The 12,625-nt window shown below is 37.0% G+C and overlaps 1 protein-coding gene and 2 long non-coding RNA genes across 21 annotated transcripts in view; 2 read left to right on the plus strand and 1 right to left on the minus strand.

Annotated features, from left to right (window-relative positions):
* PHF21A (PHD finger protein 21A) overlaps positions 1 to 12,625 on the plus strand; it is a 193,598-nt gene that overhangs the window by 62,720 nt on the left and 118,253 nt on the right. The gene's annotated exons all lie outside the window — the stretch shown is intronic.
* Positions 1 to 12,625, minus strand: part of LOC119864231 — a 50,186-nt gene that overhangs the window by 27,098 nt on the left and 10,463 nt on the right. The gene's annotated exons all lie outside the window — the stretch shown is intronic.
* Positions 1,155 to 3,317, plus strand: LOC119877244. Its single transcript, XR_005373481.1, has 2 exons — positions 1,155 to 1,840; positions 3,135 to 3,317. It is a non-coding gene; the product is annotated as an uncharacterized LOC119877244 (long non-coding RNA).

A 12,625-nucleotide genomic window follows, 5' to 3' on the forward strand; every position in this document is an offset into this window, starting at 1 on the left:
TTGCTAAACTTCGGAACAATAGGAGTAAGAGATGTTAAAAGCTTCCTCAGAGGAAAAGCAATTGCAAACAAGGTTTGGGAATCAGATGGCATCAAACTTGTCATCAGCAGCACGGGAAGCTAGAATGGAGAATGATGCCTTTGAAATTCTGGAAAACAGTAATTTGCAATGTGGAATTCTGTTCCCAATCCAACTCTTGATCCAACTCTTGATCAAGTCTGAGGACAGAACAGAGACATTGTAGACCTGCAAAGTTGTAAGACTTAACCTCCCATACACCGTTTTTGAGGAAGCTACTGGAGGATGTTCCAGTAAAGATTAAGATATGAATCCAGAAGATAGGGAATCCAAAACAAAAGAGAGATGAAGAAAATCCCATTTGATAAAGAAAAAACCCAGATGACTGTTGTACAACAGATTTAGAGACCAACCAGTTTAGTTTGGACAAGAGTGTGGAGGACACTAAGAAAGATGTAGCCAAGGGGAAAAAAATATATTCTGTGATGTGTTTTGAGCCATTTAGAGGGATTGTGTAGCTTCTTTGGAAAGTATGAGGAAGAATTAATGATGGGAATATAGAAAACCAAGCAAATAACAAAGCAAGGCATTTTTAGTTCCAGGAACAACAAAATGTACAAAAGAAGTATAATTGCTGTATATTAATTGTTTCATCAATTAATGTTTTTTATTTTTTTTTAAATCTATTTCTTTTTTTTTTAAGATTTTATTTATTTATTCATAGAGACACAGCTAGAGAGAGAGAGGCAGAGACACAGGCAGAGGGAGAAGCAGGCACCATGCAGGGAGCCTGATGTGGGACTCGATCCCAGGTCTCCAGGATCACACCCTGGGCTGCAGGCGGTGCTAAACCACTGCGCCACTGGGGCTGCCAATTAATGTTTTTTAGCTGAGTGAAGTAAGTCAATCGAAGGACAAACATTATATGTTCTCATTCATTTGGGGAATATAAATAATAGTGAAAGGGAATATAAGGGAAGGGAGAAGAAATGTGTGGGAAATATCAGAAAGGGAGACGGAACATAAGGACTCCTAACTCTGGGAAATGAACTAGGGGTGGTGGAAGGGGAGGAGGGTGGGGAGTGGGGGTGAATGGGTGACGGGCACTGAGGGGGGCACTTGACGGGATGAGCACTGGGTGTTATTCTGTATGTTGGTAAATTGAACACCAATAAAAAATAAATTTATTAAAAAAAAACAAAAAAATTAATGTTATTTACATGGCTCTAATAATACAAACCTTAAATACAGATTTAACTAAAAATTGTGGATGACGTAATGGTAGTAGGGATGGGATGAGAGAAAGTAGTATAAGAACTAAATTTCAGTTATCTTTAGTAAGAATTTAGTAGGTAATGATTAAGGTGAAAAGTTGGGAAATCACAATGAGCATATATTTTAAAATAAGATACAAAAATACCTTCCTCAGAGAAGAAATCTCTAACAGACTTGCAAGTGGTTTCCTGAGAGGAACAGAACTAGAGATTTGGAAAGAGTTGGTACAAGGAACTGCTATTTGTATTGTAAGCCTTGTATTACTACTGTCTTTTAAAGCTATGTGTGTATATTACTTCAGCTTAAAAATTAGAAAAATGAAAGTCGGGACTTAGCATTAGATAGGATCTTTAGTCTTTGTGTAGTATCCTGGACTCCTGAGACATGTCACCGGCTGACTAAGTCTTTGGACTTCCAGCCATCCCCAGACTGTGCTAGGAACTCTTTTTTGGGCCTCTCTAATTCTCCCTTGTTATTTTTCTTAGTACAAGCCACATGCAGCTCTCTACAGTTTGGTTAAGACATTCTTTAGGAGTCTACCAGAGAGGTGAACATATTCTTTGGTTGCACTTCTTTTCTGGGTGGAAAAAAGATGTAGGCCCTGATAATTATAATATAAAATATGATAAATGCCTATTACTAATGAGTTTAGTCCCATGGGATATTATGTCTCTTCTCCCCTTAAACTGATACTTTCTGGTACCACACTCAGCTCAGAAACTCTACACTCTATGAGGCCAGGAATTTTTTACTTGTTTCTGTCTGTAAACGTTTGTTGAATAAATAAGTACTCCCTGAATTATTTAAGTTCCAACAAATGTATATCTGGACAGTTGCTGAGCTTAGGCTTTTATAGGGAATATGAACATGAAACCAATTACAAAAAATTTGAAGTCAATATACATGGTACCCAGAGAAGAGATTCTCTCGGTGAGAATAACTTAATGGAAACCTTCACAAATGAGCTGATACTGGAGTTGAGTATGGAAGGATGCATAACAGTTTGGTAGGTAGACAGAGGCTTTCCAGGCAGAAAGAACAGTGTGTACAAAGGTATAGGAATAAGATACAACAAAGATATTCAGGGACTACAGGTAGTTAGGATTGCTAGAGCAGAGGTTCTGTCGGGTGAAGATTAGAAGGTAAGCTTGTATGATTTGAAAACAAAGCAGTTTGGACTATTATTTTTCCTTTTAATGCTCAATAATATAGTATTAGTACTGTTATATAGCACTTCCTATTTGCCAGATACTTCTCTCTGTGCTTGAAGCATACTAATTTAATTATTTAATCATCACAGTAACCCTAGGAGATAAGTACTGTTATCCTCATTTTAAGAAGGAGAGGTTACGTCACTTGCCCAAGGTCACAGAGCCAGTAAGTGGTAGAGCTCTGTATGAATCCAGGCCATGTGGCTCAAACTGTTTTGAATTTCAAATAACATCAAGGAAAAATACGAGATTTACATTTATTTAAAGGGGTAGATGGATCATACTAGTTGAGAACACTATTAGATTGTCAAGAGAGAGGGAAAGCATTGGAAAGTATATAAGTAAGACAAAGCTAAGGGCAGCCCTGGTGGCTCAGTGGTTTAGCGCCGCCTACAGCTCAGGGCGTGATCCTGGAGACCCAGGATCGAGTCCCACGTCAGGCTCCCTGCATGGAGCCTGCTTCTCCCTCTGCCTGTGTCTCTGCCTCTCTCTCTCCTCTCTGTGTATTCTCATGAATAAATAAATAAAATCTTACAAAAACTAAAATTAAAAAAAAAAAAGCTAAATCGCAGGGGGGCCTTGTGTACCCATTTCTTTGACTTTTGTTTGCTCTTTCTGCTTTGGTTTCAGGACAGCTTCATATCTGAGGCTCTATCTCCCTGAATTTTTACTAAATTCTAAATAATGGCTGAGACGTCATCTTTTCACCTCAGGGGAATGAGGACCTTCCTCCTCAACTCCATCTACTTAAAAATAGTCTCTTTTGTTTAATATCAATGAGTTCATTTTTAAATAAAATTTGTTACTACAGCATAACTTTGTGTATGTATGTGTATATTCCTACACCTTAGCTTTAAAAGGAGACTAGCAGGGAACCCTGGGTGGCGCAGCGGTTTGGCGCCTGCCTTTGGCCCAGGGCGCGATCCTGGAGACCGGGGATCGAATCCCACATCGGGCTCCTGGTGCATGGAGCCTGCTTCTCCCTCTGCCTATGTCTCTGCCTCTCTCTCTCTGTGTGACTATCATAAATAAATGAAAAACAAAAACAAAAAAAATGTAAAAGGAGACTAGAATATTGGCACTGGGCAGTTGCAGTCTAGCATTTCTGTAAACATTTTTTTTTTTTCATTTTTAGAAAAGTCATGAATGTTCATTTGGAAAATTCAGGGGCAAAAAGTCAAATTTTGCTGTGATCTCACTTGCATGTTTTAGATCCTTTTCTTCTTTTTTTCTATGCTGTATATTTGTATTAAAAATAAAATTCAGAGTGGTATTATGCTTATTATTTTGGAAATACCTGTTTTGTAATGTGTCTGGCACATTCTTTTACATTTTAAAATATTCTTACGTTTTAGAATATTAACTTTTAGTGACTTGATGGTATCCTATCATATGGGACAGGTTTTCTCTGCTAATTGAAAATAAAGCATTCCTGTGAAACCTTTCATAAGCCAAAATGATGGCATAAAGTGAAGCATATCCCCCGCTTGTAGCATATCCCCCGCTTCGTGAAAGTTTGCAATTTACCATCTTGCTTTTATGAAAGACCACATTAATATGGTAATGGCTTTTTTCTTTGGATTTGTTTCAGTTAGTGAAAACAGATAATAATGTAGGTCTTTTGTGACAGCAAAGTGGCATAACTCAGACTTTCGGAGCATAGGAGATACCTGTATAGGGTTAATTTAGTCCAGTCACTATTTTTAGACATTTGGGTTTTCAGTTCTTTACTGTTTCATATCTAGCTCTGACAGTATTTATCCTTGAACATCAATTTTTGCACATAATTTGATTATTTCTTGGAAGTAAAAAAAATGACAAGATCGGGAGAAAATAAATGTTTTTAACATGTTTTTGTGAAGATTTTGATCTGCATAAAGGAATCTACCTCAAAAGCTTACACATAAAGGAAAACTTGTTGGAACCATGTTAGAATAACTCAGGAACCCAGGAGCACCTTTTGGGACTAGAACTGGAGAGTTTTTGTCTCTTGTCTCTTTCTGTGCATCTGCTTCATTTCCCCCCTCCATAGACCAGATTTCTCAGCTTCTCTGTACACTTAGCAGACAGAAGTCTTCTGGGCACCATACAGCCTTGAAGAGACCATCCTAAGCTTGCTGACATGTTCTCATTCCAGATATTTACAAAGACTAGACCAGATATCTAGTCCTTGTCCAGTCAGCTTTGGCCAGGGGGACCCTGTCACTAGTACAGACGTGGTTAGATGAGGGAGCCACCTCTCAGAGAAAGGGAGTTGTATCAGGCCAACATCCCCAAGTTTCTGAAGCCTTGTATATTGCCTCCGTGCTCTGTGGAAAGATTGTGCCCATTTTTAGGATCATTTTCTTAAAGGATAAGCTATTTCACATGCCAGATGGACTTCTACCTTGAATGTAATGAAAAGCTTTAACAATTAATTGATTTGGCAAATATTTATTATGTTTCTATATACCAGGTATCCTTTTAGATGCTGAGAATATAGCAGCCCAGCAAGACCAAGTCAAAGCCTTTCTTTTAGTCATGTATGACAAGTTTGATATCTCTTTAAAAAAAAAATATATATATATATGTTTTAATTTATTCATGAGAGACACAGGCAGAGGGAGAAGCAGGCTCCCTGCAGGGAGCCCAATGCAGGACTCGATCCCAGGACCCCAGGATCACGACCTGAGCGGAAGGCAGATGCTCAACCACTGAGCCACTCAGGTGTCCCAAGTTTGACATGCTTTGAACTGACCTTCAAAATAGCCTTTTAAGTCAGATTTCATTTTACCAAGAGTATAGTATAATTAAGCATACTTTACAAAGGAATCACCCATGATGTTTCATTTCTTTCTTTTTTTTTTTTTTAAGATTTTATTTATTTATTCATGATAGTCACAGAGAGAGAGAGAGAGAGAGAGAGAGAGAGAGAGAGAGAGAGAGGCAGAGACATAGGCAGAGAGAGAAGCAGGCTCCATGCACCGGGAGCCCGATGTGGGACTCGATCCCAGGTCTCCAGGATCGCGCCCTGGGCCAAAGGCAGGCGCTAAACCACTGCGCCACCCAGGGATCCCTGATGTTTCATTTCTTGGAGATATCCCTAACTTTTTTTCTAAGTAAGTGGAAGTTGTGAGGTTCTGCTACTTGACATCTTAGAATTTTAACAGTTAACCTTCCTCCTTTCCTTACCCCTGTGAGAGGATAGAGATGGAGTGCAGGGTGGCTTTCAGCCTCTTCAGTTTCTGTTCTCTGCAGATTTTAGTGAGATCTTTATGTTTAACTAGACTTTCTTATAGGTGAGTTATTAGAGGACTAGAGTTCTTTGTGTTGGAAAAATAACTGACAGAATAAAACCTCTGCAAAGTAGGAAAAGTGGTATGTTTGGAATTTCCATCAAAAACAGATTAGACTTTTTGAAAGATAGTGCTTTGTACCTATCAGTCAGGTTAGCAGTTAAGTCATCCAGTGACAAACTTGAAAATGTGCAGTTTAAGTCTGGAGTTTTAGAGGAAAAGCCCCTTAAGAATCATATTTTTATATTTTTTGTGCTGTGAGTTGGGTTTCACCAGAGTTAGTGGGTGCTGCCTTCTCTGAGACCTGATTTCATTTTGGCTGGGGCAAGTTCTAGAACAACCTACTGACTGACGGCACTTGTGAGACCCCCTTGCTGCTGTTGGAGTTAGTGTTAGTTGGTTTTCCTTATTTCACCTTGAGCCATATTATATTTGACATTTTTAAGGACACACCAATTTTTCTTTTTTTCTCTATTTAGAAAGCAAAATATGGAGAGAAGTGTTAAATTTTCCTGTGTAATTTGAGAAATTTCATTCTTTTCTACAGTTTCTAAATAAGACTAGGTTTGGTGGGAGAAGTAAGCCCTAATGCTGTCGGCATCTGTTATGTGTATTGAATTATATTTCAATGGGTTTAGAATGATACTAGTTACATACTATACTTGTGGTAATTGAGAAAATAGTCACTGAAACAAGTTTTTGTGTTCTATGGTTCAAATGAGGAATCTTGGTTGAGAAAGGCTATTCTAAAAACGATAAGGAAACCCTGGCCTGTAAAACTCGGAGACCCTCAAAAGATTATACCTGTGTGAATTGTACAGTGATACGGTAACTGCTTATATTGTTCTAAGAAGGGAAACAAAAAGGTCTGAAGCATTAATAGCCCTCTGGACATGATCTAGTGAAAAGAACTATTCTTTTCCTTAAACAAGCACAATATGAACTCAGGAAAAATCCTTAGTTATGTTTTTTATGTAAACCAAAACAGATTAATACCCATAATATTTTTATTTATTTTTGGTGCTAACCTTTGGAGGTTTTTTTTTTCCTAACACTTTATCCATCTTGATTTTTTTTACTCTGTTTAAAGCAAATAAAATCAGTTCTCTTTATAAGATGTGGCACTTGATTAGATTTTTAAAAATAGATAAGTAAAAAGCCCATCAGCTTAGCAGAAAGACTAAACTATTTGTGCTTGTAAGTAATGTAACTGCTTTATGGAACTAAGCCCTGAGGGTTAGGGACAGCACAGGATTTGCTTACTAACACAAAGCACAAAGATTCTATAGCTAATCTTAAAATTTCCGTGTCTAAAGGTCTTTTAAACAGGAGCATCTATGAAATCTATGCTACATGTTTACAGCCGATTCCTGATTCATTGATTGGGAGAGCTGTTGTGGCGAAATAAACAGACACGCTAAAAAATGTTTCATGGACAATGGAAGTGACATGTCCATCTTGAACAAGTTTAGATTCCTCGAAATTGACAGTTGTGACATGTAGCCATTATCTTTTTTTTTTTTTTAAGACTTTTATTTATTTAATCATGAGAGACACAGAGAGAGGCAGAGACATAGGCAGAGGGAGAAGCAGGCTTCCTGTGGGGAGCCCAATGTGGGACTCGATCCTGGACCCAAGGATTACGCCCTGGGCCGAAGGCAGATCCCCAACCCCTGAGCCACCCAGGCACCCCTATCCATTATCTTTTTTAAAAGTATGTAAACAGGGACCTATTTTTTTTTAATTATTGTCTTTTTTTTTTCTTTTTTTTGAAGTTTAGACTGTGATACTAGCTGAGAGTAATTTGAAAACAGTCAAGGTTTACAAACCCTTAAAGTCCTCCTTTTGCCATTGTCATCACTTCCATATTAACCTAGAAATAATTTAAATTAATTTTTTGCGAATGCTGGCCCACACAGCCCCAGCCGGTGTAAATGCAGTTTATTTTGCTTTTGGAGTCTTCTGCCAGATGTCCCATGGAATAAGGTTAGAGTTGTCGGCTTTGTTGGAAAAGGCTGAAATAAAAACAAAATTGCTGCCTACTCTAAAAACATTTCTAATAGTTCTGTTTTCTTCTTATAAGATAAAATTCAAAATCTGAGGCTTTATCACTTAGGAGTAGGGAGCAGAAATGCTGTAACTACTAAAAACAACTTTCCATGGAAAACTTGTGTATTTGAAAAGGTATCACATTAGCTATAGAGAAGCAAGACTATTTTAAATTTTAAGACTTTCAATAAAAGGTACATTGTAGAGCCTCCTGGTGGCAGCAGTTCTTTGTTGCCAGAATGTCCTCATTTGAGACACCTGCCGAATGGGAGCTGATTGTGAATTAGCAAAACAGACCTATTATACTTGTCTATATCCTTTTGAGGCTTTTACTCCAAAGACTCTAAGTAAAATAATGTGTTGAGCATTTAAAAAATTCTGATTTTAGGCTCATTTTCCATTACATTTTAAATGGATCCCCCAATAGTTAACTTATAAATGCCTTACATCTGAATTAGAGAGTCTGGATATACATTAAGGGGTTTTGTATTAAGAGATTCCATGACTACTGCTGCCTCTATACTTGAGGATCCTCTGATGGTGCAATATATAGACCTGGTGATACTTTTTCATTGCATTTCAGTTCAGATGATCTGCTAGTGAAGAGATGAACTCACTGCTCTAGGGAATTGGAAAGGTCAATGGGAAGAAACTTGTGGCTATCATTTGTATAACAATAAAAGCTCTATGCAGAGAAAGGTCTTAACTGACTCATTGGCTTAACTGTCTCTTGTCACTCCCTCTGAATGCCTGTGGCCAATAGGTTGCTGTCTGAGGTGCTCACATACATCTCCCATCAGTTGTAGAATGCTTATCAAGAATGAGTGGTGTTTGTTCCCAAGCCTGTTTATGCTACTTGTTCTTGTTACTGTAATTATGTAATTGAACTGTTACATAAACCAGTGACTTACGAAAAAGCAAGTTGTTCCCATGAAAACCAAGTTAAATGCTTTGGAAAGAGCTGATAAAGAGTTAGTAAAAAAATTTCTGCCCAATATATTTGGGTAAGACAACTGTAAAAGAATGGGGTAAATTATTAATTTTAGAAGGATTCTACATTTAGATTACTTCAAAGCATCTTAAATCCTCACCATAATTTAAAAGTCACAAAAAAAATAAATAAATAAAAGTCCAAGTGGAGTTGGTGGCAATGCAAGCTGGTGCAGCCACTCTGGAAAACAGTATTGGAGATTCCTCTAAAAATTAAAAATAGAGCTATCTTACGACCCAGCAATTGCACTACTGAGTATTTACCTAAAGGATACAAAAATACTGACTCGAAGGGGTACATATACCCCAATGTTTATAGAAGTATTATCCACAATAGCCAAATTATGAAAAGAGCCCAAAATGTCTATCAGTTGATGAATGGATAAAGAAGTTTGGGTGTATGTATACACACACACATATATACATATATACATACATATGCATATACATACACATATACACATACATATACATACATACACAATGGAATATTACTCAGCCATCAAAAGAATGAATCTTGCTATTCGCAGTGATGTGTGGGTGGAGCTAGGGAGTATCATGCTATTTGAAAAAAATCAGAGACAAATATGATTTCACTCATGTGGAAATAAAAAACAAAACAGATGAACATAGGGGGGTAAAAAAAGAAAGGCAAACCATAACAGAGACTCTTAACTGTAGAGAACACACTGAGGGTTGCTGGAGGGATGGGTAAAATAGGTAATGGGTATTAAGGAGGGCACTTGTTATGAGCACTGGGTGTTGTATATAAATGATGAATCACTAAATTCTACTCCTGAAACTAATATTACATTGTATGTTAACTAACTGGAATTTAAATAAAAACTTGAAACTACAAAAAAAAAGTCACAAGTGGAAATGGTAGAGGATGCATTATGATTATAATTTAGGAAAGAGGGATCCCTGGGTGGCGCAGCTGTTTGGCGCCTCCCTTTGGCCCAGGGCACGATCCTGGAGACCCGGGATCGAATCCCACGTCGGGCTCCTGCATGAGCCTGCTTCCCCCTCTGCCTGTGTCTCGGGCTCTCTCTCTCTCACTGTGTGCCTATCATAAATAAATAAAAATTAAAAAAAAATTTAGGAAAGACGTTTTGACATTCTTTAAGGTGTAGATCCATACAAACAAAGACCTAGTCTTATCTTACAACATTAGCAAATGAATGTTCATTTAAGTTAAAATACTTAGATATGTTTATAAATTTTTATGGTTTACTGATTTAGAGACCCTCTTTTTTTTTTTTATTGATCCTGACCTGATCATTATTGATTTAAGAGAGCCTCTACTGTATTTCTTCAAGCTACTAAAACTGAAGTGTACTTTTTAGCTTTTAATTCATTCACAGATATTTATGGAGTAACTATTCATGTGCCAGGCATTCCACTTGGCTTCAGTGCTGAACAAGGCTGATAGGGATTTCTCTTTTTAAGGATCTTATCTTCTGGCATATTAGTGAAAGTATAGTGATTTAAATAGTAATGATTTTCTCAGGAGTTATAGAATAGATATTAAAATAAAATCTAGTTTTTGTATTGAAGGCCAGACCCACATCTACCTATTGACTAGTGATTCTCAACCCTAGCTTGTACCCTAGGATAACCTGAAAAATGCTAGGATAATTTGAAAAGTGCTACATCTGGGGCCCCATCTTAGACCAATTAAGTTAGAATCTCTGTGAGTGGAGCCCATACGTACAAAGACATATAGGAAAAAGCAAGTCGAGTTTAGTTAAAAGCTGTTTGATATTGTCCTAACTAAATCTGATAACCTCAGGCCAATTTGACATAGCATTTTTATTCCTGAATCATCTAGGAACAAATGTATATGGTGTTGGTTTGTCAGAGTTAATGATTTGTTTGAATCTTGCTAGAGAAGGAACTTTATATAATTTAGTTCATAAGAATAACTATTATATTAATACCCGGGCTTTCAGCTTTTCCTTTTGGAAAAAAATTTTTAAGGAAGATGAGTTGACTGAAATTATCTTTTGACTCTTCTCTATAGTTGGAAGTGTACAACATTTACCAATATATTTTAGCTTTCAGAAACATTTTGGTGAATTAGAAACCTGAAGAAAAGCGTCGTATCTTTTATTTGCTTTAAAATATTAATGTTTAGCTTACATGAAACACTGATTAAGGTTAGGAAATGCTGAGCCATGGGGTTCTTTTTTTGCCAGGCATAGCATGTAGTTATAATTTCATGTGTAATGAAAAAGCTAATTGATGTCAAAGGTACTGAAAATATCTTGAAATAAAACCTCCTTTTAAGAATGAATTCATTCATGCCTAATCTTTAGGCCCAGAAACTTTGAAAGTTGAAAGTGTAGTGCTTTCATTATTTTTCTTCCTAGTTCTTGGAAGTATAGTTGAAAAATATAGTTGTGCTCTTTTGGTTTATCTTCCCACTTACATCACTCAAAAGAGGACTAGATGTTAGTTAGTACTTTTACATTTAAGTGTTTGTTTCACTAATAATCGTTCTTTTCCTATAGATGTTTTATACACCAGGTACATTTTTACAGAAAGTTTTTAATTCTGTTATTCATGGGAGATGTGATCTAGTTTTCTGTGAAACCAAATGTTTATCAGAACACTATAACAAATTCCAAATACACATTAAATTACGAATTTTGACTTGAAAATGTAATCTTAAATAGTTCAGTTCTGCTCTTAGAATACCTATGCCTTGGGGAAGGGGATCATTTAACATATTAGTTGAGGCACTTAGATTTTCATCTTGTGTAGGGGTAGCTCCTTTTCATCCTTAATTATCTTCATGTGAGAATTATTACTTTACCTCTTCTCCCATTGACACTACTCTCTCTCTTTCTCTCTCACTCACACACTTTCTCTCTCTCTCTCTCTCTCTCTCTCTCACACACACACCCATGATACTGTTATTTTCCTTTACTATGATCCCTTTGCCTATCCGTAATGGTAAACTATTTAGGTAGTTTGGTCAGAGAGGTCCAGGAAGGTGGAAAAGTCTTGTCAACTGAAAGTCAAAGAGAAAATACTTAAAGATTTACTAGGTGATTAACAGGTTTGATAAAGATTCCACGGGTCCCACTAGGGCAAATGATGAGAAAACTAATAGAAGTAGAATGTTATCTTATCAGCACTAGCAGCTAGGAGCAATTTAGCCCCATGAATATCTTATTTCTTCTATCTCTCCCTTCTGTTTTAGTTAAAATATCAATGCCTCCTGTGTAGTACTTAGCAGTTTTCAATTCTATAAGGTAAACATGGTTTTTTGCCTCCTCTTTTGAGTTCAGAAAACTGATATACAATGAGATTGAACAATTTGTCCAAGGTTATTTGGCTGGTTTAGTAATGTGAGGACTTTTAGTTTCAAATGATGGAAATTAAACTCAAAGTTATTGATGCAAAAAAGATACTTTATTGGCTTGTATAACTAGTAAGTTTAGGTATGTAGCTGGTTTCAGACATGGCTGGATTTAGGGGCATCAACTATGTTTTAGTTTCTCCTTCTTTTGGCTTCATTTGCATATAGGCTGTTTAGTACCAGCAGTGGTTCCCTCTAGCAGCTTTTGACTATAGCCTACCATTTTGTCAACATCAATGAAGAGGGAAAGTTTTCTTTTTCTCTGGAAGTACCAGCACAGATATGGGTATGATTTTCAGTCCATGAACCAGTCATCCTTCATGTGACCAGGGAGCCAGAGTTGTCTCATTGGCCAAACCAAACCTCATTGACCAAACAACCATGCCACCTCTGAAGCAGGATTGAGATCATCCCTCTACGAGCTACATTTACTGAGAGCA

This window comes from Canis lupus, chromosome 18, assembly GCF_011100685.1.
Source record: "Canis lupus familiaris isolate Mischka breed German Shepherd chromosome 18, alternate assembly UU_Cfam_GSD_1.0, whole genome shotgun sequence".
Classification (NCBI taxonomy): domain Eukaryota; kingdom Metazoa; phylum Chordata; class Mammalia; order Carnivora; family Canidae; genus Canis; species Canis lupus.